General features: G+C 46.4%; 1 protein-coding gene and 1 long non-coding RNA gene across 13 annotated transcripts in view; one reads left to right on the top strand and one right to left on the bottom strand.

The window, feature by feature from the left end:
* Positions 1-23,257, bottom strand: part of DLGAP1 (DLG associated protein 1) — a 328,621-nt gene that overhangs the window by 66,742 nt on the left and 238,622 nt on the right. The gene's annotated exons all lie outside the window — the stretch shown is intronic.
* On the top strand, positions 923-18,654 carry LOC132348036 (uncharacterized). 7 transcript variants are annotated; one of them, XR_009497339.1, is made up of 6 exons: positions 923-1,352; positions 8,596-9,067; positions 14,803-14,941; positions 16,466-16,561; positions 17,538-17,604; positions 18,001-18,654. It is a non-coding gene; the product is annotated as an uncharacterized LOC132348036 (long non-coding RNA). The 7 variants fall into 7 exon arrangements; XR_009497343.1 differs by lacking the exon at positions 17,538-17,604 and having other exon boundaries at positions 16,466-16,543; XR_009497340.1 differs by lacking the exon at positions 17,538-17,604.

The raw sequence follows: 23,257 nt of genomic DNA, 5'->3' as shown, positions 1-23,257 counted from the left end.
GACTGAGCTAGGAGCGCAAAGGTCTGGAGGATGAATGCATTTGGAGTGGTCAGCAAGGGGTGCCCAGCTGCAACTTGAAAAATTCTGCAAAAGGAGAGAAACTCCACGAAACAAAATACACATGGAAAAATCGCTCCCTTGTTTCAAAACATTTGCAGCTTAACATTTACAGGCCACCCAAAGTGTGGTGGTCAGCGGTCCGCAGCCTGCTGGCCCCATGGTGAGGAGGCGGTGATCAGAGGGCTGCGGGGACGGGACGCGGGGCTCCTGGGGGGGCGGGCCCAGGGCTTCTGCTGGCCTCTGTCCTGGTTAGTTTTGGCTCCAGGTACGTGGCTACGGGACTGATTACCACCAGAGCTATCTGCCACGGAAACCACAGAAACGAGCTAACCTTTCCTCCCTCGAAGTAGAGAAAAGCAGGCTTGTGTGCCGGTGGAGGGGGGCGGAGAGGGATGTGGACGGAGAGGGAAGGGTGGTGTAAGAACTCTTGTAGTCATAAGGCTCGCCAGTTGGTAGTTACTAGTATTCCAGACGCTTCCTAATGCCAGACAAATGCCCGGAGCCCAGGCTTGTCTGGCTCAGAGATCTATTCAGCCGATAGCAGCCCGGCCCTGGTGGGGAGAGCAGATCTTTCAGGGAGCAGCCTCCATGGCTAATCAAACACAGCATTGTTCTCAGAAGGAAGAATGGAAAGGTTTGTTTCAGAAACATAGCTTTTTTTTTTTTTTTTTTCCTTTTGAGGCACCCGAGTTATTTTAACAAGTTGCTACAAAACTTGGGCTTCCTGAGGTGAGGCTGTCGTGCACAGTGCATGTTCTGTCCCAAACTCCAGGGAGGGAGGGATCCGAAAATTAGTCATAAAAAAAAAAAACAAAACAAAAAAAACCCCAGGCACTTCATGCCTGGAAATGATGTAACACGCAGCCACTCCTCTGTTAGAACTACAACCAAACAATGCTCGGCGATCGCGGCAGCTGCTCTCCAAATGTCAGCGCCAAGCCCGGCCAAAGGGCTGGAAGGCCACCGAGCCCAGGACTTTGTACGCTACCTTTGTCGCCCACATTTTCCCCAAGCACTCTCAGGACCCTGGCAACAGGTAACGTGGCAACCTTTGCCTTCTAAAACGGCAAGCGGCAGGATTTCAGAGAACAAAAGGATTTTTTGAAAGCCAGCTGCATCTCCCTCGCCACCCCCCTCCTCCTCCCCACGCCCTCCCCCTTCGCCACACCAAGTCTGAGAAAACAAAGTATTGCTGCGGCAGCCCGGCTCTCGAGCGCCCCCTTGTGACCAAGCTCGGAACATCACCGATGTACCTTTCAAGGTACAACTTCAGTCCGAGGCTCGGCTCCCAGGTAAGTCACGCTGGGACGCGGGACGTCCGGGCTGCGTTTGACCATAAAACGCAGAGTGGAAGTCAAGAGTCAGAAGTCTTGCTTTTTAACTTATCACCTCAACAAAAATTTTACCCGTGCTGCAGGGTAAGATCTCTGGGTTGAGGTTGCTGACCTTTTTTTTTTTTTCCAAAGCAGCCGCTAGGGCAACAGTTTTTCTTTCCTTGGCAAGCTGAAAAGCAAAAACTGCTGTGGCCATTTGGTTAGGTGGATGGCAGTGAGGATGAATAGCCAGGAAACTGAGGATTCCTGGTGGGTGGGACTTGCATTTTCCATTTTTATCTGAATTTGTTGGTTGTTTGCAGGAAGCTTACAGGTAGAAGCATTTCTAATTCCCGTCGCTTGCTTCCAGTTAGTTGATTTGCAAGGATGACTGAGGATTTCCAAACTGCAGACCCAGCTTCCCAGAGAGCGGGCTTTGCAGCCCCACCCTAGCTCTTTTCTCTCTGTCTGGGGCAAACACCCACGAAAATGCCAAGGGCAGTAGTTTTAACCAGCCTTCTTCCTCTCAGGGCTTCTCCCGCCCTCCATGGTCTCTGATTTGGAGGAAGGACTGCAGTTGTGAGCTGCTGGTAGCTTCTGCCAGGCGTGAGGGCATCCCTCTTTGTCCCTCTCTGGAAATGTTAACCAGAAACTAAGAAAGGGGTTTAGATCAAAGTAACCATTCTCTTCAAAAATTTCCATTAATTAACTAAATTAAAGGAAGTTAAGTGCTGTTTGGAGGAAAGTCATTTTAGAAGGCCCAGGTCCAGGGACGGAGGTCTAAAGCCTCTAATGTGACCCTTTAATGAAGCTTGGCAACCAGTTAACATGAGAATTTGAGGGTTACCCTATGTAAAACCAGTTGTTGCCTAAAGTCTGTCATTTCAAAGGAACATCTTGAAAGTAGACAGACATTCGGCTGGTTGTTGCCTTGATCATTTAATAGTAAAGATTAAAAACTGAGGGCTCTGAGTAAGAATCATTTGACCGGTAGCTCAGGTGAGTCATAACCTTCATAGAACTAGGCACAAAGGTTCACAGCAGGATGTTGAGAACGCCTGGCTTACTAATTTGCGAGGCGGGGCCGTTGCTTCCAGCAGGGAATGCCTTCAGGATTTCATGGCTCATTTTCCCAGCCGCTCCAACAGATGCTACTGAGTCATCCAGGCACACAAGTGACTGCCCTGGCAGTGTCATCTGTTAGGATTAAATTTCCATTTGTTCCATGACTTTATAAAGCAATTTCTAACGATTGAATCAGATATACCACTTCCTCTAGGGTCTAGGGATTTTTTTTCTTTTTTAATGTTTGTAACATTATGTGAATTTTTCAGAATTTGTCCCAGCCAAATCAGCAGGTCTTCCTGGGTTGAATGGACTGTTTACAGGAGGGGAAGATTCAGGACCCAAGGTCAGGGTTACAGAATGAAATAAGGTTTCCTGTTTGGGCAGCTGGTCCCACCTCCTCAGGTTCAGGCAAGACTGGGTCTTGTTGGAAGATAACAGGCCTGGGATACCTGGGGTAAGGATGGTGCCAGGAGTGGGGAAGGACATTTTGCTTTGAAGCTTCTCATCAGCTAGCTTTCATTTCTTGTTAGATGTCACTTCTTAGCAATACTTGCCTATGTTCCCTGTTAGGTGAAATTTTTTATTTTTTCCTGACCAAGCTGAGAGAAAGGAATTAGTTAAGGATGTAAGAATCACAAGGTCAGGCATTGTTGTCCATTGTATTCATGACGACCACAGTACTTAGACCATGCATGGCACGTAGTAGTATGGTGGTAAATACTTGTTCCGTGAAGGAAGGAACAGGGATGAGAAGGGATTTCCTGGAGAAGCAGAAAAAGGGACTAATAATTAGGAAAGCAAGGTCACCAGGGTAGAAAGAAAATGAATACTCAGCAAAGCTAGTCTCTGTGACCTTGGATGTTGCAACATAATCTCCCATCACTGATGCCCACTTCTGTTTGGCCTTGGTCAAGTGCTGGCCAAATGCAGCTGTGATTGGCCAGCTTTTGACATGGAGCTAGAATGTGAAAGGCCCATCTCGTATCAGCTGGAAGCAGTTAGTCCTATGGTTTATCCACCTAACTTCCTCCACCCTCTCTGCTGGGCTTTATCCATGTGGGGCTGTGATGCTCACTGCCCTTTCCCCAGAGCAGCTGCCTTTCCTCCTCAGTTCCTTCCACTCCTTATTATTCTTTGACTTCCTGGTCTCATTTCATGACACCTGTACCATGGACCTGGAAAGCAAGGGAAACCTGGAATGCAATCACACAGCCCAGCAGGACTGTCCGCCGTGGGGTTGTGTCTGGGACACACAGCGGACCTCAGGGGGTGCTGAGCTCTGAGGCCAGATGGAGTGGCTGACTGGCTCCAGGTGGGAGCAGGGTCTCGGGCACACACTGCCCACTGGTCTCCCTTGAAACGGTGAGCTGGCCATGCAGAGCGAGGGTGCTGTGTCCAAACCCGGTGAGGTCACGTCTCATGATGGTCCATCGGGCTGAGTCCTCACTGAAACCTCTGGCTGGATCGATCAGGAGCCTCTGCTCTCTGGCCAACACCCTGGGCTTCGGAAAGAAGGCAGACCTTTGTGTCAAAGCAGCCTGGTGCTGCTGCCCTGTGGACAGAGGGCTTGGCGGGCTGGCTCCACCTGGAGCAGAGCTTCTGCATCAGGCAAACTGGGGGAAACAGGATATATGAGGAAGCAGAGAAGAAAGAAAATGTATCCAGCATGTCTTCCTGTCAGTTGGAGCACGATGAGAAATAATTACCTGTGTCTGGAGAGCAAGGCATGTAGGGGGGCCTGATCTGTGCAGTGAGGCAGTTAATTATTCGTCCGACTCCTTTCCGCTTTCCTCCCTGAAACCCCCCTCCTCAAAGGAAAAACAGGACAGACTTTGTGGGTTAAGCTGTGGAATACCGTCTACCAGCCCGCTGGGCCCAGAAAGGACACCAGCCCCTGACTGACTCTCAGATGACAGGATCAGTGCTTCAAAATGACACTTCATTATCCAACTGTGTCACTGACAGATGAGGACACAGGTCCAGAGAAGAACTTGGCCGGGGCCCCCCAGTTTTCTTCTGTCTGCACCACACAGCAAACACCATCAGACTTTACAGTGGGTTCATAAAGGTCCACTTCAGACTGCATTCACAATTCCACTGTACAGTTGGGTTTTGGTCATTTGCCAGAATTAAATTAAAATATCAAGGAACCCTCCTACACTGTTGGTGGGAATGTAAATTAGTACAACCACTATGGAGAACAGTATGGAGTTTCCTGAAGAAACTAAAAATAGAACTACCGTATCACCCAGCAATCCCACTCCTGGGCGTATATCTGGAGAAAACCATTAAAAAATCAAAAAGACACATGCACGCCAATGTTCATTGAAACACTATTTACGATACCCAAGACATGAAGCAACCTAAATGTCCATCAACAGAGGAATGGATAAAGAAGATGTGGTATGTATATGCTATGGAATATTACTCAGCCATAAAAAAGAACGAAATAATGCCATTTGCAGCAACATGGATGGACCTAGAGATTGTCATACTGAGTGAAGTAAGCCAGAGAAAGACAAATATCATGTGATATCACTTATATGTGGAATCTATTTTTTTTTTTTTTTTTGGCCATGCCACGTGGCTGGTGAGATCTTAGTTCCCTGACCAGGGGTTGAACCCAGGCCCACGGCAGTGAAAGCATGGAGTCTTAACCTCTGGACCACCAGGGAGTTCCCTGTGGAATCTAATTTTTCAAAACTGACACAAATGAACTTATTTACAAAACAGAAACAGACTTACAGTTATCGAAAACAAACTTAGGGTTACCGGGGGCTTCCCTGGTGGCGCAGTGGTTGAGAATCTGCCTGCTAATGCAGGGGACACGGGTTCGAGCCCTGGTCTGGGAAGATCCCACATGCCGCGGAGCAGCTGGGCCCGTGAGCCACAGCTACTGAACCTGCGCGTCTGGAGCCTGTGCTCCGCAACAAGAGAGGCCGCGATAGTGAGAGGCCCGCGCACCGCGATGAAGAGTGGCCCCTGCTTGCCACAACTGGAGAAAGCCCTCGCACAGAAACGAAGACCCAACACAGCCAAAAATAAATTAAATAAATAAATAAATAAATAAGACCTGGCACAACCAAATAAATAAATAAATATTTTTAAAAAAACCAAAACAAAAAACTTAAGGTTACCAAAGAGGAAACGTGGTGGGAAGGGATGAATCAGGAGTTTGAGATGAACATACCCACACTACTATATATATAAGATAGATAACCAACAAGGGCCTCCTGTATAGCACAGGGAACTCTACTCAATCTTCTGTGATAACCTATAGAGAAAAGAATCTGAAAAAGAATGAATATATGTATATGTATAACTAATTCACTTTGCCGTACACCTGAAACTAACACAACATTGTAAATCAACTCTACTTCAATAAAACGTTTTTAAAAATCCCAGCAAACTGGTGAGGCCAGCACTAAAATCTATCAGTTTACTCTACCTACTGCCCACCAGCATCCTCATTCACTGTGTTTCCTGGAGCCAGGTGCCTGGACCTATAATCCCAACTCCACAAGTGACTGGAGGCAAGAGAGTTTGGGTTGCCCACCTTCTGCAGCGTGGGGTCTGATTGGAACCTGGGTTCTTCTCATCTAAGCCTCCTTTCTCTTCTTTTTTTTAAAGGAATTCTTTTATTTTTTTTTATATTATCTATTTATTTATTTTTGGCTGTGTTGGGTCTTCGTTTCTGTGCAAGGGCTCTCTCTAGTTGCGGCAAGCGGGGGCCACTCTTCATCACGGTGCGCGGACCTCTCACTATCGCAGCCTCTCTTGTTGAGGAGCACAGGCTCCAGACGCGCAGGCTCAGTAGTTGTGGCTCACGGGCCTAGTTGCTCCGCGGCATGTGGGATCTTCCCGGACCAGGGCTCGAACCCGTGTCCCCTGCATTGGCAGGCAGACTCTCAACCACTGTGCCACCAGGGAAGCCCCCTTTCTCTTCTTTTCAAGAGCTGCCTTATACTTCTGTCATTAAGATTCTCCTTTGAACCCTCACGAGAGCAATGTCCAGAAGCCTTTTTCTGAATCTCTTGGTCAAACGTGCTTGGAATTCAGAACTTTTTGGATTGTAGAAAGCTGATTTGCATGGCACACCCTGGGGGGCCTGGGTACTCTAACCTGTCTGTCTGCAGGAAAAGGTGAAACAGTCACACTGCAAGTAGTTGCAAGGTCAGGTTTTGGCCTGTGGCTTTCAGAGCTGCAGCTGAAGGATGGTGGCCACCCACCCCTTCAGGTGCCTTGGTGCGTCAGAGCCCCCGCCAGGGGCCTCCTCCTCCAGGGCATCTCTGGTCCTGGACGGAGCTCTGTCCCAGCCTGGCCCAGGAGGAGGATGGGTGATGGGTAGTGACTGGGAGGTGGTGGGCTTGGCCTGGTGGGTGGGCAAGGTTTCTACATCTTTAAGGAAAAGAGGAATCCAATTTCAAATTCGATATTACTTCTGACATTGTCTCTCTTTCCTCGACCATGTGAGTCCTGGGTGTTCATTGGTTTGTCACTGTGTTTCACACACCGTCGGCAGAAGCACCTTTGTTGGTTTTTGTTATAATGGTAACAGGGGTACTTGTAGGGGCTTTTAACTGGCCTCTTCTCACAGTGTGGAATGCTGTCTATATAAATTACAGAATGCGTAGTCTGAAGATAAACGCTTGGAGATAAACACTTCATATCTGCCAGGTTGTGTGCTTGTGTGTGCTTGTGTGTGTGTGTGTGTGTGTGTGTGTGTGTGTTGTGAGCCATCCCTTCCATCATTCTCTTCCGCATTCTCATCCTGTACCCTAAAGCTATGATCTGACTTCACAGCCAAAGAATAAAAGTAACATTCTTCTTGGCCCACCGGACTTTGTACTGACGGGAGGGTGGTTCCAAGCTAGGTCCCGGCTGGCTGCTGCGCTAATTTGATGCAGCCCAGGACACTCACCTAAAAGTTGATCCCTAAGGGCAATTCCTCATTCATTAAAGCTCTACCCAGGACACAGTTGGAAAATCATTTTCAGAACACAAGTTTTTATCCCACATTTCCAATCCAAGAGATAACAGAGAGACTCCATGTAAAACAGCTTGAATTAAAGAATAAACTGTTGTGTGGCTAGACATGTCCGTGAACTGTAGACAGAAATAGATCAAGCACTAGAAATTTTTTTTTTTTTAATCTAGAACAAGCCCCGCACTGCCTCCTGTTGTGGATTACATTTTACTTTTCAAAAGGAACCATGGATAGTAAAGCGAAGTCATTTTGATTCTTTTGGATTTCTACTGTCGTAGGTGAAAGGTTTTATTAACCAATTCTTTGAAAAACCAACTATACCCACTGCAAACCTACCAAATGAGAGGATGTTAAGCTATTCAGTGGGCTGTATGTTTGGGACCTTGTTTGGAATTTCAAGCTCATGTTACGGGACTGGCCCGTGGTTGCAATTTACACCATTTATCAGTAGGATTGCCGAAGTGCTGAGGTGCCGGAATGCGGAAACACTGGAGGAGACCAGCGCTGGCCTTTGGATCAAAATTAATTACCAATAAAGAGTTAGGAAATTGATCACAGGGAAGGGAAGCATGTTAATGGCCACCGCTCAAAGGTTCAGCCCCTTTCAGTTACTGATAACCTTGCCACGTCTCCAGATAAAAGCCAGCCTTGTCACCCCCAGGCACCTGGCTGAGAGGTAATAAAACTGTTGCCTTATCTTCTAAGTGTGGAGTTGGTTCAACCTCAGCCCGAGGTAATTACAGTAAACTGAAATTGCCTGTCGTTTACAAAAAAGGGAAGGCGTAAGGCGGGAGACGGTGTTTGTCTCTCTCCTTGGATTTTAAAAAGAAAGCGAGCAAAACAGCCAGAAGTTTTCCAGGGAGTGAGAAAACAGCCCGGCTTGGCCACCCTCTCCTGGGGGTAACGGATTGCTGGCGGCTCAGGTCCCCGTGACGATCTGAAAAAGAGGCTCAAGCTGATGAAAATCTAAGCAATCTTCTTAGGAGTCTGTCCTTTCTAAATGTAAATGACAGAGTCGGAGCCCTGCTAGGGAGGGCAGGAAGTCTGAGTCTTACCGAGTGACTCATTCAGTGCTGTTAGCTCCAGCAGCTGGATAAAAAGTTTTAGCAAAAGCAGCAACAAATCTACTTTAAATACTAGCACAGTAAGGAAATTCCTCTCTTTCAGGCCGAATGCCATCCACACAAAAGAGCTCCTGTCGACATCTCATTTACAATCTACCCCCAGGACACAGACAGGACCATTTCAATAAACCCGGCTCAGAAACACCTATTGTTCAAAATCTTCAACTAGCCACAGGCTACCACCACTCCCTATTGTTTTGTAAAAGAAAAGATTTAGAAGGAGCCAGATTGGGACCTGGAAGCTCTGAAAGGAGGAAGGAATAAAGTCCCTTTGACCCGATGCTGTTGGAGAACGTGCATGAAGAATAAAGTTAATGGATTTTCATTTTTACAAGAAGTGCATAAGCAACGCCCGCTCCCTTCCTGAACTAGTGATCGGGGATTCTAAAAGTGGTGCCAACTTTGTAAAGAAGTTAACTCCTGCCATCGGGTTTGGTACCTGAAAAGTCAAAGGCTCTACTTACCCTATTCTCTGTCTTACAAAAGCCCTGATGGCAGCCGCAGCAAAGCACCGGGTGAGTATTCGATCTGGGTTGTTTCCTTGGGATTTATAGCTTGACTGTCCTTTCTAAGTAGGATTTTGAGGCTCACTGCAGAACCTACCCCCCGCCCCACAACGAATGGTTTCCTCCTTTTCAACGCCACCATTTTGCTCCCTCTTTTAGTAAAACCTGACCACTTTCTGGAATTACATAATGTAGCCTTTAGACGCTTTTTCTTCAGATAGGCCTCAAATGAAGAAGTACATTTGTGTTGACCAAACAAAATGGGCATTTCTCAAAGACTCAGTGTCTTTACCCTCCTAGTAGATCTTCAAGTTCACTCTCCCTATCTTAGCAAGTAACTCCTTTTTCTACCCAGAGTTCAAGCCACAACTCTGGGCATCACCTCTAATTCCTTTGGGTCCTTCCCTCCTATCTCTTAAATCCTTCTGGAACCCTTCCACATCCTACGATCCACCTTTCTGCTTCCCTAGATGCTATTGTTTCCTCTCTGGAGGATGACAGCAACTTCCTACCTCAGCGTTCCTCAAACTACTTGTGACTTATTAACGGGTCACGAAATCAGTTGAGGTGGGTCATGCAGTTTCACCATCAAAAAAAAAAAAAAAGGAATAGATTAGAAAACATCAGTGTGCATCAAACAAAGGAAAAGTAATTTGGTTTCGGGACGCCTGTGTCAGTGTGTGTCCCGAGATCTGTGTACATTCTGGGTTAACAGGTAGAATGTATCTTGTCTGTCAGGAGTTTGAGAAATACTTTTCTAATTGGTCTCACGGGCTGTGTCTTGTCCCTGGCTCCAAACTGTTATACACGCTCAGAGCAGGAGGGGGAGATTATGAACGGATCCCGCTGACAGCTCTGCCCTCGGGATAAAGACGTGGGTCTGGGGCTTTGGAGATTCTAATTACTTAGTTCCTCCTCATCCTTTCAGGTTTCAGAACTCCACGTCCTCCCGACCACTTTTCCTTTTAGCTGTTCAAGCCACCAAGTTCCCTGGCCTTTGCAGATGGAATTTCCCTATAGGAACGTTCTGTCCTCTTTCTCCTTCAGGTATCAGCTGAGGTGTCGCCTTTTCCAGGAAGGCTTCCGGAAGTCCCTCTAAATGCCTCCTCTTAGTCCTCATGAGAACCCCTCACGTTTCATCTGACAGAGCACTTATTGCATCATGATTATCTTCTCAGTTCCTTACAGAACTTTAAGCTCCAAGGGGCAGCCAGTAAATATTTGTTGGGGGTAAACAGTGTGCATTGAATGTGTCACATCTTACACAGTTCACACTTCCTTCCTACAAACCCATTTGGATAGTTATAAAATATCGTATCTCTATTTCTCAAAGCTTTAGTTTTCATTCTTCTACACTGAAGTGTCTCTTGTTCATTTGCTCTTCAAACACAACCTAATTAACTTACGAATTCACTGGACTCCTCCTCTTAAAAATCAAAATAATAAAATGCGGGGAAAGCTGTTGTACCCCTGGCTGGTCACTCACCCTCTCTGAGCCTCAGATAATACAGAGGAGCAGAGCTCAAAGACCTCTAAGATCTATTCCAGGCTGCCACTCTGAACCTCTGGCTTGCATCTTCTAAGGACCAGAGAGGTTAAGTGACTTTCCCAAGGTCAAACAGCTCTCTAGTGGCAGGATATTGTCTGTCTTTCTATAGATCTTTAACAGCAAGCTGCAAACAAAAAAACCTTCTACCCAGAAATCGGTAGTGCCACTAAAAAGTGTGCCTGAAAGAGAATCATAAAATTAAAGAAGGGACTTCCCAGGTGGCGCAGCGGTTAAGACTCCGTGCTCCCAATGCCAGGGGCCCAGGTTCGATCCCTGGCCAGGGAGCTAGATCCCACAGCTAAGGAGCCCTTGAGCTGCAACTAAAGGAGCCCATCTGCTGCAACTAAGACCCAGCGCGACCAAATAAACAAATAAATATTTTTAAATAATAAATAAATAAAATTAAAGAAATAGGGGACAAAAAAAACCAAAAGCCGACAGCATTCATAACGGATTCCTGCCCAGGCAGGTCCCAGCATTTTAAAAAACAATCTTGCTGTTAGATGCAGAGATGTTCAGATTTCCTTTTAAAAACTGGAAGTGAAAAATTCAAGAATCTTTTGCATCCTGACCCCTTGTAGAGGCCCTTCTGCAGAGGCACAGATGGACACAGCCTTCCTCAAGGTGCCGATTCGAGCATCCCCGTGGCTTTTTTAGTGCTGAGGCCCCCGTGCCTTGATCTGATGCCACTCTGAGGACCAAAGCTGTAACTCACCAGGATGAGACTTGTCCTCAGTTCCTGTACCCCATCCCCCATCCCTCCCGGCCAGGACCACCTCGCAGTCCCTGCTTTCATGGAGACTTGTGTTATTTCCTTAGTTACAGAGTTTGGGGGTTAGATAACCTGCTCTGTAAAATAGAAAGTCAACAAACCAGAAATAACACCCCTTTAGGGAAAAAAAGAAACAAAAACAATAGCTATACTACTTTTCCCCCCTATGTTATGTGCTATGTTTTATTCTATAATGTAAGTCAGCGTGTACATTTGTTTTATTTGTTGCTTTTTCCCTTCTAAACAGACCAGCAGTAGCTTGCCTTCATTTGACGGAAAATTTGTCACTTTCTACTGCAACTCTGTATAAAACCACTATGTATATGAGGACCCCATGTACACCAAGTCGTTATAGCCAAGCCGTGGGCTTATGGAAGATTTTTACTTTAATTTTTGGGCTTCTTGGAATTTTCTGATTTAAAAAAAATGAATACGTGTTACTACTGTAATCATAAAAAAGTACAAATGTCAAAATAAAGACCAGATACACTATTATTTCTACACTGCTATGATGCCTGACTAAATTAAATAGCTTTATTTTTACCATCTATGTTGCTGTGTATTTTGTCTTTTTTTTTTAACCATTTGTTTTTGAAGGAAATTATTAAAAAAAAAAATAACAAACACCTCTTAACACTGTTGATATTTCACTGTCTTCAAAAGCTTTAGGAACACGGACTTTGGAGACACAGCCAAACACTGGCATATAACTCCTTTACCACCTGGCTGCAGTGTGAATTATTAGTTTCTCCTGACATTTTCACACCTAACAACTTACTTCCAGAATATCATCTTTTTCATGCCTTTATGCCTGTGGCAAGCATTGTTTGCTTTCTCATAACCACCCTCCTTGCTAACAGGGCCCTTCCAAGCAGCCATGACTTTTGGGGGAGGTGGGCCCCTCCCTAGATTTGGAGGCTGAATCTTCATTGTTCTACAAGACAGGGATGAGGAGGGAATTCTGATGCGAGTGCTTCATGGCAAGTTTACCTCCCTTTTTAAAGTGACACAAGTCAGGGACATCCCTTTTCTTCCCCCGGACATTGTCATCAGCAAGGGATACCCTGAACTGTGGCTGCCATCTGGGGACCACAGGGAGCCCCTACTCCAGAAGACAGAAGGATGGCACAAAGCTGATTTTGGTACATTCATTGGCTGCCCTACCTCTAGACTTGCTATTATTGGAGAAAATAAACGCCTTTACCATCTAAGTCACTCTAATTTTATTTATCTATTTTATTTTATTTTTGGCTGTGTTGGGTCTTCGTTGCTGCACGCGGGCTTTCTCTAGTTGCGGCGAGCGGGGGCTACTCTTTGTTGTGGTTCCCGGGCTTCTCATTGCAGTGGCTTCTCTTGTTGCAGAGCATGGGCTCTAGGCGTGTGGGCTTCAGTAGTTGCAGCACGCAGGCTCAGTAGTTGTGGCTCATGGGCTCTAGAGCGCAGGCTCAGTAGTTGTGGTGCACGGGCTTAGTTGCTCCGTGGCATGTGGGATCTTCCCGGACCAGGGCTCGAACCCTTGTCCCCTGCATTGGCAGGCAGATTCTTAACCACTGCGCCACCAGGGAAGTCCACTCTAATTTTATTTTTAAAAATTTTACTGATTTGCTTATTGATCTGTTTGGCCTGGCACTTATGCAATGACTTTACAGATGCTAAGCCTCCTTCCTGGCTTGGAAAACTCCTGTTCATCCTTCAAGATTCTGTGTTCTGTGAGCCCCTCCTACAGATGTTCCTATAGAATTCATCACACTTTGCTCGTTCCTGTTATGCTGATGCTCTGGTATGAAAGCAGAGGGAAATTAGTGATCAGGTAGATCTTTGTTTCCTATTATACTTATTTGTTGGATTAAATGATTCTGTATGGCAAATGCTATTATACAAGATCTCACCAAACCAGACTGACTGTATTTCAAAGAGGTGCTCAGCCATGGTGGCCCAGCTTCCTCCAGTGGTGTCTGGAAAAGGCAGTGCCTTGAAGGCAACCAGACCTGGTGAAATCCTGACGTGCCACTTACTGGCTGCAGGACCTCAGATGACTCAGCTCTCATCTCATTTCCTCATCTGTTGAGTTTGGGTAACAGCCTCGGTAACCTCACAGTGTCATGAGACGCATGATGTAGTTAATATGATGTAAGGGGACATGGTGTGGCACTTATATCTCAAACACAGGAAGGAGGCTCTCTTTTCTTTCCTTCCTACGTTATTTGTTACAACAAAATTCCAATAATACAAAAACCATCTTGAAAACTCCCGAGGAGATTTTACTGGAGGTGGGGAGATCCTATCCTTTTCACATGTTGGGGTTTCTACAGCATGAAGAGCCCTACGCAGAAGTTCCGTGTGTGAGAGCACATTTTAAGATACCTGTCCCTAGTGCTTAATGTTAAAATTTCATCTCATCCCTCTGGTCTCAGCTCATAAATCCTCTCCTTAGAGAGGCCTTCCTTCACCACCCAGCTTCGAGCCGCCCCACATTCTGCCCTCCCAGCCATGGAGCTACCTACTGAGAGGAGGAGATGCGGGGAGAAAATAAAATGGCCTATGAAGGTGTTGCATCTTTCCTAAGCTCAAGCCCTCCCCTCAGGTTGGGAGTTGTGGCTTGCCCGGTCCGTCTTTATCAGCTTTGTGCCATTGTACCCCATCCCACCCTCTGCAGCCCCCATCTCCTTAAATCACACGGATGACTGGCCCCAGCCTCTGCTGTCTTGTATCTTGGAAAATGCAGAAATTGCCACGAATTTCTGCGGTCTTATGGGATGGATCCCTGTCAGTGGTTTAAAACTGTCTTCCTACTTTCTATATTACCACTCAGTTCAGAAGAGACAAAAACAAACCCAAAACATTTTCAAGTATGTTTTCCTTTGCCCTCGTGGTCAACAGTAATAACTTCCAGCTAGAGGGGGCTGGAGGGCAGGATGTGAATGGGACCAGCTCACTCTGTTTAAGTTCAAGTACTTGAGAATTTAAAAGCACAGACCCTCTCCAAGCACTGCTTAAGGCCTGTCAACTAAATCTCCCTAGTTTGCCAAAGTAACTAGGTAGGATACTAGCCCTAAAATGATGCACTTAAATTACTAAAAATGATGCACTTAAATTACTAAAAATGATGCACTTAAATTACTAAAAATCAAGCAAACAGCAATAACTTTGCTTTCCATGCCTGAGAGGTAATAATGCATGATATTTCAGAATATAAGTTTTGGAGGCAGACCTAGAGAAGTCTGTTTAATCTGTTTAAACATCAGTTTTTTACTATGTGAAATGGGAATAGTAACCCTTGCAGGCTTGGTGGGAGGATGAAATGAAGTAATACCTGAGAAATGCTCAGAATATTACCTGACACATAGTAAGTGCTCAATAAATAGTACATGGTAACAACAACATCAACCATTTCATAAGGGAAATCCCTTTTTGTCTTAGCAGCTAGTAAGCCGGGTGTACCCCTGCTCCTGTGCAAAAGGCCTGTGAAACTCTGAAGCTATACCTGTACACAGATGTGATCCGATGATGCCATCTCATCTCCATGGCAACCAGGTGTCTCAGTTATCTAGTCTGGTGCCAGGTAAGGGGTAGGTGATGAAACAAACTGAATCTCAGGCTAAAACTCTATTGTTCAGTACATCCACCAGCAGTGCTCCTGTTACAGACACACTCAAAATTCTGATTTCATGTGACCTTTACATTCACGGTTTTAGTCCTAAAAGTACTTCAGAAACATCGACCATCTCAGACATACTTTTATTTTTAGTTACTTCCCAGATGTTTACCTGAGATAAAAATAAGCAAAACAACCAAAGCTTTTCTACTAAACATATCTCAATGTCTGTCATTTTAGTCCATTTTTCTATCGCTAACCTAAGGATAGATTAGAAAGTATGTTGTCAAAAAAATTTTTTTGAGCTTAAGAGAATGGTTGGCAGCACGTTATTTTATAAGTGATATTGGATATAAAATTTAAAAAAGCATTCTGGAGAACGGAGTAAAGGAAGCAATATTGGTTGAAAGGGCCCAGTGCCTGGTACACTTAGGGAGTATGAATTTATGAATGAACGGAATGCTTGGAAAAGCCAGAAGTCTTTGGAATTCCAGGTCCATAAATGAGTAGGTCTGTGAGCTAGGGCAATGCGCTTAACTACTTTCTGTTCATTTTACAACAATCTGTAGGAGCAGCACCAGCCGTAGTAGTAACAATTTTTACTTTTTTGGCAGCCAGCTGAGTAATTTTTCCAAACCACAACTCTTCCTGGAGCAGCGTAAATTGAGCTGGCCTTTGGCTGATGCTGAGCTGGGGCTCTGGGGATACCACAAAATGTTTTATCAAATTTGCATAAAGTTGTAAATTTAAGCAAAATAGGAGGGAAAAATGCTGTAAAAATTCATAGGGCCAGAGGGAGTGTTCTCTAATCATCTAGTTACACACTTCCCCTCCCAACTGCCCCCCCCCAAACACTCATAATATTTGATATAAAAATAACATGGCGACATACAGCTGCAATAAAAAGGAACTATTCTTCCGACACAGCTCAGGGTGAAGCTAAGTAGATTTTAAAAGTGATTGGAGTCAAACGTAATTTGGAGAGGAGACAGAATATAGTTTGTTTAAATGATGCACAAATTAACAGTTGTTAATTTTGGTGGTTTTTGAGTAAATGAGTGGGAGAATTGGGACTGGCAGGTCTAATGTTACCCCAGTAAGTGCCTGTTAGGGGTCTCTATTTTCTTGGATAGAAGCTTTCTTCTAGAGAGAAAGAGTTCAGAAGCACTGAATAACTAGGCTCCAGAAGGACCCTGCTTGAATTTGGAGCAGGGAGGAAAGCAGGGTCACAAGCAGATAATCTCCGGGAGCTGCTGGAGGATTGGCCTTGGAAGCATCCAGGGGAGGAGAGGAAAAAATCCAAGGGCGATCTTGGGCGATCTTGGCCGGTGGAGGAGGTCGGGGTGGAGATAACAAGTCTGGGCAATAGGAAAGGGAGGCGATGGGTAAGGGGAGGCCAAGAAAACATTTTTCATTGCTTTGTCTGAGGCTGAGGCAGCCCTGAGCACAGCTGTGAAGTAGGTCAAATTTCTTGTGTCTTTCTCTCCCTAGGGCATCGGAGACCTGCCACCACCATGCTGTTCCCCGGTCACTCAGTTCCAAATTTATGAGATTGCCTCAGTCCCTTAGGTATTTGTTCTCTGAAAGGTAAAAATGTAGCTAGTCTGATAAAATAATGCATTGGAGGATGGCTGGGGGGCGGGGGAGGGGGGATTGCATTTTTAAAAGAATTCTTGCAAACATTTCCTTCCTCCAGAGTAATAAATATGTGTTTAAAAAGAGGGTCTCTGACGAACTTATGGTTATCAGCAGGGAAAGGTGGGGGGGAAGGGATAGTTAAGGAGTTTGGGATTGACATGTACACACTGCTAGATTTAAAATGGGTAACCAACAAGGACCTACTGTATAGCACAGGGAACCCTGCTCAATATTATGTAACAATCTAGATGGGAAAAGAATTTAAAAAAAGAATAGATACATGTATTAGGGGCTTCCCTGGTGACGCAGTGGTTGAGAATCTGCCTGCTAATGCAGGGGACACGGGTTCGAGCCCTGGTCTGGGAAGATCCCACATGCCGCGGAGCAACTAGGCCCGTGAGCCACAACTACTGAGCCTGCGCGTCTGGAGCCTGTGCTCCGCAACAAGAGAGGCCACGATAGTGAGAGGCCCGCACACCGCGATGAAGAGTGGCCCCCGCTTGCCGCAACTAGAGAAAGCCCTAGCACAGAAACGAAGACCCAACATAGCAATCAATCAATCAATCAATCAATCTTTAAAAAAAAAAAAAAAGAATAGATACATGTAATATACGTATAACTGAATCACTTTGCTGTTCACCCGAAACTATCACAACATTGTTAATCAACTATACTCCAATATAAAATAAAGTTTTTTTTTTTTTTAAAAAGAGGGTCTCTGTAAAGTCTGCCTTAATTCCAAGGAGGGTCTAAAATTGGGAATTTCTGACTGCTAATAGACCTACAGTGGCAGTAAACAACTTTCCGCGACTCTCAAATCATAATTAAGCCTAGAAGGGGAAGAACTAAATTGTATACTTTACCTGTTACAGGTGTGGAATTGTGCTGAGTACTTTTTACATATGATCATCATTCCTTTTTACAGAGTTGGAGACCCAGGTAAAGTTCAGAGCAGCTCGTAACCTGCCTGCAGCCAACGGCATATTCCAAAGGTGGCTAAAACAATATTGTCCATCCCACATGGTCTTCTAGAACAGGGGTCAGGAAAGTCCTCTATAAAGAGCTGTACAGTAAATATTTTTGATTTTGCAGACCATGCAGTCTCTGTCCCAAACACTCAACTTTGACATTGTGGCAAAGCCAGAGACAATATGTAAATGCACGGACATGGCTGCCTTGGAGAGGTGAGCCTGATTTGTTCCAAGGGTCGTAATTTGCCAACCCTGCTCTAGAACTTTGCCACTTCCCATGGTGAGGTGGAGTCTGATACCCCTCCCCTTGAACTTGGGGAAGTGTGTGATTTGCTCGTGACCGAGAGAGTAGGAAGGAACTGACAGTGCATGACCTCCAAGGCTAGATCAGAAAAGGTGATGCTGTTTCTCCCTTAGTCCCTGGGACATCTGCCTGCTTGGAGCCCTGAGCCACCACAGAAGCATCCAATTTTCCTGAGGCTGCCATGCTGTAAGGAAGCCCAAGTCAGCCACGTGGAAAGACCACATGAAGAAGCCTGGAGGCTCTTAGGAAGAGGGAGAGGTGTTCAGCAGCCCCCAGTGATCCAGCCCTCCAGCCACCCAACTGCAAGCTCGGAAGAGACCCTGAGCCAGAACTACCCAGCCGAAGCTCTTCCCGAATTCCTGCCCCATAGAAACTGGGAAATAAGAACACGATTGCTGTGGTTTTAAGGCACTAAACAAAAAACTTAGAACACTGTCCCAAAACTAGTGAGTGGCAGATATGGGATTCAAACCTAGGTTGGCTTGACATTCTATTACATGATCATTAATCATTCTATTACATGATTGCTTACAGCAGCCTTTTTAAAAAATGGTGCTAAAATATATGTAGCATAAAACTTACCATGTTAACCATCTTTAAGTGTACAGTTCAATAAGTACATTCACACTGTTGTGCAACACATCTCCAGACCCTTTTCATCTTGCAAAACTGAAACTCTACCCATTAAACAAGAGCTTCCCCTCCCTCACCCCCAGCCCCCGGAAACCACGCTTCTACTTTCTGTCTCTATGAATTTGACAACTCTAGGTCCCTCTTATACTGTAAGTGGAATCATACAGTGTTTGTGATTTTTGTGACCGGCTGATTTCACTTAGTATATACATGTGTGTATTTTATATGTGTATATTTTAAGCCCATGTTGGGTAGTGGGTCTGACCAGCGAGCAGCAAAGGTTTGTCAAAGAAAAATGTCAGAGACCCCAGGTCTTATAAGTCACAGATGCAAGGTCCCAGGGGGGACTTTGCATCAGCAGTTACTCTGACAGTGACAATTCAGTGTCCTGCCTCTAAAGGGCTTTGAAGACAGAGGAACCCATGAATCAAGAACAAGATAAGGCTGTTTGCTTTGTTTCAACTTGCTGGCTGACTTCCTTCTCAGAGCCATGCCTTGAGGATGAAATCATTTTCTACCACACAGCCCCTGCAAAGACCGTCAAACACAAGCCCTCACTGTCTGCTCCTTTATTTCCTCTGGGTCCAGGGTGTATATTGACTTGGTGGAATGTCTGTGACTTGCTGTAAATTGTGTATCAAGCAAAAAACTTTCTGCAGGGAGTCGGCTCTCGGGAGGGTGAGCCTTAAATGCTGCTTCTTGCTTATAGAGACTAAGCCTCAGCCTGCGGGGGCTTCTTTGACCTCCTCCACCTTCCTTCCATCCCTGACCTAAGACCAAAAGGCAGACCTGGGCCCAGGTGCACACGGTGACAGTCCCAGCTTGGCCTACCCTTCCCTATGCCTGCCCTGATTGCACCTGGCCCACCTGTTACACAGAGAGGTGGAGATAAGGTCTTTAAAGAGGTGATTAAGTTAAAATGAGGTAAAATGAGGGTGGGCTGGAATCCAATAGGACTGGGTCCTTATAAAAAGAGAGAGAGAGACACCAGGGGCGTCTCACAGAGGAAGGGTCAGGTGAGGATGCAGAGAGGATACAGCCGTCTGCAAGCCAACAAGAGAGGCTTCAGGAGAAACAGCCTGCCTACACACCTTGACCTCAGACTTCCAGGCCCAAGAACTGTGAGAAGGTACGTTTCTGTATTTCTGTTGTTTAAGCCACCCAGTCTGTTGTGGTAGTTTGTTACAGCAGCCCGAGCAAATTAATGCACCAACAGAAAGTTCACAGCCTGGAGGCTGGGACTTCAGCCCAGAAAAGTTCTGAAGGTAATCATCGGAAACTCAAAAGGCAAGAAGGCTTTGAGTAGAGTTCCTCTTTCTGCATCTTTCACAAGCGCCTGCTGGCAGGTTTGGGAGGCGGTGCTGGTGGCTGAGCCTGGGGTGAGCACTGACCTGGGGTGAGGCCCAGTGGGGAGCCTGGAGGCTTCTGGCTCAGAGGGAGAGGCACCAAGGCACTAGATTCTAGAAAGTCTGGCAAGCGTGGGGAGACTTAATGGGTGTTTGGGGCCTGGTCTAAGAGGCACTTGGCTAACTCCCTCCCTCAGGGCTCCTGCCTTCCTCCCCCAACTACCCATCCTCTCTCCCTGCAAGATGCTTCATTACCAGGAGAGTCCGAAGGAGGGATTGCATCATGCAAATCCTGATACGGTTTCGGTTTTTCTTGTGTGGGAAGGGCACTGTGATATAGGAGGGTAAGCAGCTGTCGGATGGCGGGGGTGGTGACCAGAATGAAGGCCCCTAAAGATGCCCACGTCCTAATATTCAAAATCTGTGTGTATGTTCCCTTCCATCGCAAAGGGGGATTTCAGATGTGATTAAGTTAAGGGTCTTTTTTTTTTTTTTTTTTTTGGCCGTGGCACGTGGGATCTTAGTTCCCAGCCAGGGATTGAACCCGTGCCCCCTGCAGTGGGAGCGTGGAGTCTTAACCATTGGACCGCCAGGGAAGTCCCGATGGTCTTAAAATGGAAAGATTGCTCTGGATTATTTAGGGGGGCTCAACTGGGGTGGGCCAATGAAATCACAAGGATTCTTCTAAGAGGGTTAGTCAGAGAAGAAGAGGTGACTCTAGAAGCAGAGGTGTGTGTGTGTGTGTGTGTGTGTGTGTGTGTGTGAGTGAGAGAGAGGGAGAGGTTTGAAGATGCTACTGTGCTGCTGTTTTTGAGGACAGAGGAAGGGGCCACGAGCCAGGAAGTGCAGGCGTCCTCTGGCAGCTGCAAAAGGTAGGAAACTGATTCTCCCCTGGAGGCTCCACAACGGATTGCGGCCCTTGCAGACCCATTTTAGACTTCTGATTTCCAGAACTGTAAGATGACTGGTGTTGTTTTAAGCCCTTAAGTGTGTGGTAATGTTACAGCAGCAATAGGAAATCAACACAGGTGGTAAGGATGAACGTCCTTGAACAGCTGCTATCGCATTTCAACATGCAGAGATACGTGCCCAGAAATGAAGTCACAGACAAAGCTAAGGCTTCCATCAGTTAAAATGTTGGTTTTCAAAGGTGGTCCCCCAACCAGCGGTGTCAGCAGCACCGGGAACTTGTGGGTCAAGTTCTCAGGCTCCACCCAGACCCAGGATTCAGAAGCGCTGGGGGTGGAGCCCAGCAATCTGTGTTTTTAAAAGCCCTTCAGGTGATTCTGATACACACTAAGGTTCACCTTCAAAATAAGTTACCTGGGCTGGCTCTTCAGGAATGAAGGGTACTCGTGGACCCTCGGATGTGTGTGTGTTCCTAACGAATCTACAGTTAAACTCGTTTCCTGGTGTACACTGCTTGGCTTGGAATCTGGGAATGATGGGTACAGTTACCCCTCCAAGATGGGCTCTGCAGGGAAATGTGGGAGAAGGCTGGCCTAGAATTCAGTCTCCCTGGGGCTACAGGTCCCCACCCCCTTCATAGCCTGTGCTGTGCTAAAGAGACTGGGAAGAAGTCTAGATTGTGGTTACAGAGCCCCTGCGAGATCTCGTACATTTGCCCCAGCCTGGGGCGGCCTAAGGGGTAGCTGTTTCCTCTCTTCTTTTCCCAACTCCTTGCCTGCCTGAGGCAATCCCAAACTGGCTAGTTGGAAAGATACTCACTTTAGAAACATGAGTGAGGTCATTCCTTCCTGCCAGAGCTTAAAGTTACGGAATCACACAAAGATTTCAGTCCTAGGTCAGCCTCCTGTTAGCTGGGTGATCTTGGGAGCTTAATTTCACCGAGTCTTGGTGTCCTTGTCTGTAAAGTGGGCATGCTGAAAAGTACTTCTCTGATAGGGTTGTTGAGGGGTTAAGTGAGATAATACAGGTAAAGGTCCCAGTGCAGGACTTAGAACAAAGTAAGTGCTTAATACTACTGTGGTGAATTGTAATTAATTGTAGTTAATGTTATTAATTGCAATTAATAGCTATTATTTACGCCAGCCCTGATATTAATCTCCTGTTTCCAGGCTTCATGTATATAATGGATCCAATATACAAGTTGACTTATGTAAGGGATTCAGTCCCTTTTAAGTTCTGCTGACATCTCTCCTTGAGCTTCTTCAAGGCTCTGTGAAAAGGAAAATTCTTCCTCCCTATAAAATGAGGGCATTTCTCCTAGCTTCCCAGCTGGTGGAGCTTTTCTATGCAGTCCCTGGGCCTCCAGTGGGGGGGATGCTGGCTGGACAACAGTGGGGATATTCCCACCTTCCCTCACTGCCTGCTTTCCTCCGTCTGGTCCAGTCCCATCTGGTAATTTTCCTTCCTCCCCCTCAGGCCCAGCCCCATCTTCCCCAGACAGCTGCCACTACATCCCTCTGCTTCAGAAGCGGAAGCAAGGGGTGTTTTAGGACCTTTCCGGGTGAGTGACAGCATTTGAGATGCAATTGATAAAACGCCAGTGCTGAGAGGAACCAGACTCTCCCCAGTCACCTCCGCCCACCTCTCTCCTGCCGCCTAAACTGAGCCTGTCAGAGCCTGTCGGATGTTTGTCTGTGCGATCCGGTCACGTCCACCTCTTCTGTGAGACGGTGGGCTTTGGTGACCCGGGTGTGAACTGTCCCTTTGGGGCAGTGGGTCTGGGACACTCTGCACGCGCTGGGCCACATGGGGACTGGCCACCGTGACTGTGCCCCCGAGCTTGCGTCGGACTCCATGGGGGCCACTCAGGGTATCTGTCCCTGTTGGCGAATGAGGTCTTATTCCAGCTCGCCGGGGAGGCTGCAGGGTTTTTCCTCAGCCACCCTGTGATGACCGAGGGACAACATTCCGCGAAACCAGAAGGGCTGGGCGGGCCTCTGGAATGTCAAAGGAAACAGCTTGGCTGGCGGCTGGTTTCTGCCGTGTCACTTTCTCTGAGCAGCAAGCACTTTGTAGCCGTTCACTTAGCACCTGAATCCCGCAAACGTTAAGATGTACCTTTCTTAGAAGGGAAGGGCCAGTTTATTTTTCCTTCACAGAAACAGTTCATGATAAACAGGTCACGATAAAGACTATTTACAAGAATAGGGGAAACTAACAGAGGAAGACTACCCCACCCCCTTTTAATTCAAATTTTATCTTATTTGTTCTGTTTAAAGGGAGGGATTGGTCCTAATATTACCTTATGCACCTAAGGGAACCTGTTACGGACTGAATGTCTGCACCCCCTTCCCCCGGGGCTTCATATGTTGAAGGCTCAACCCCGTTGTGTTGGTATTTGGAGATGGGGAGGTAATTAGGCTTAGATGAGGTCCAGAGGGTGGGACCCTGGTGATGGGATTAGTGCCCTTATAAGAAGAGA

Source organism: Balaenoptera ricei, chromosome 14 (genome assembly GCF_028023285.1).
Source record: "Balaenoptera ricei isolate mBalRic1 chromosome 14, mBalRic1.hap2, whole genome shotgun sequence".
Classification (NCBI taxonomy): Eukaryota; Metazoa; Chordata; class Mammalia; order Artiodactyla; family Balaenopteridae; genus Balaenoptera; species Balaenoptera ricei.
The sequence above is the reverse complement of the archived record's forward strand: the minus strand, read 5'-3'. Positions and strand labels throughout refer to the sequence as shown.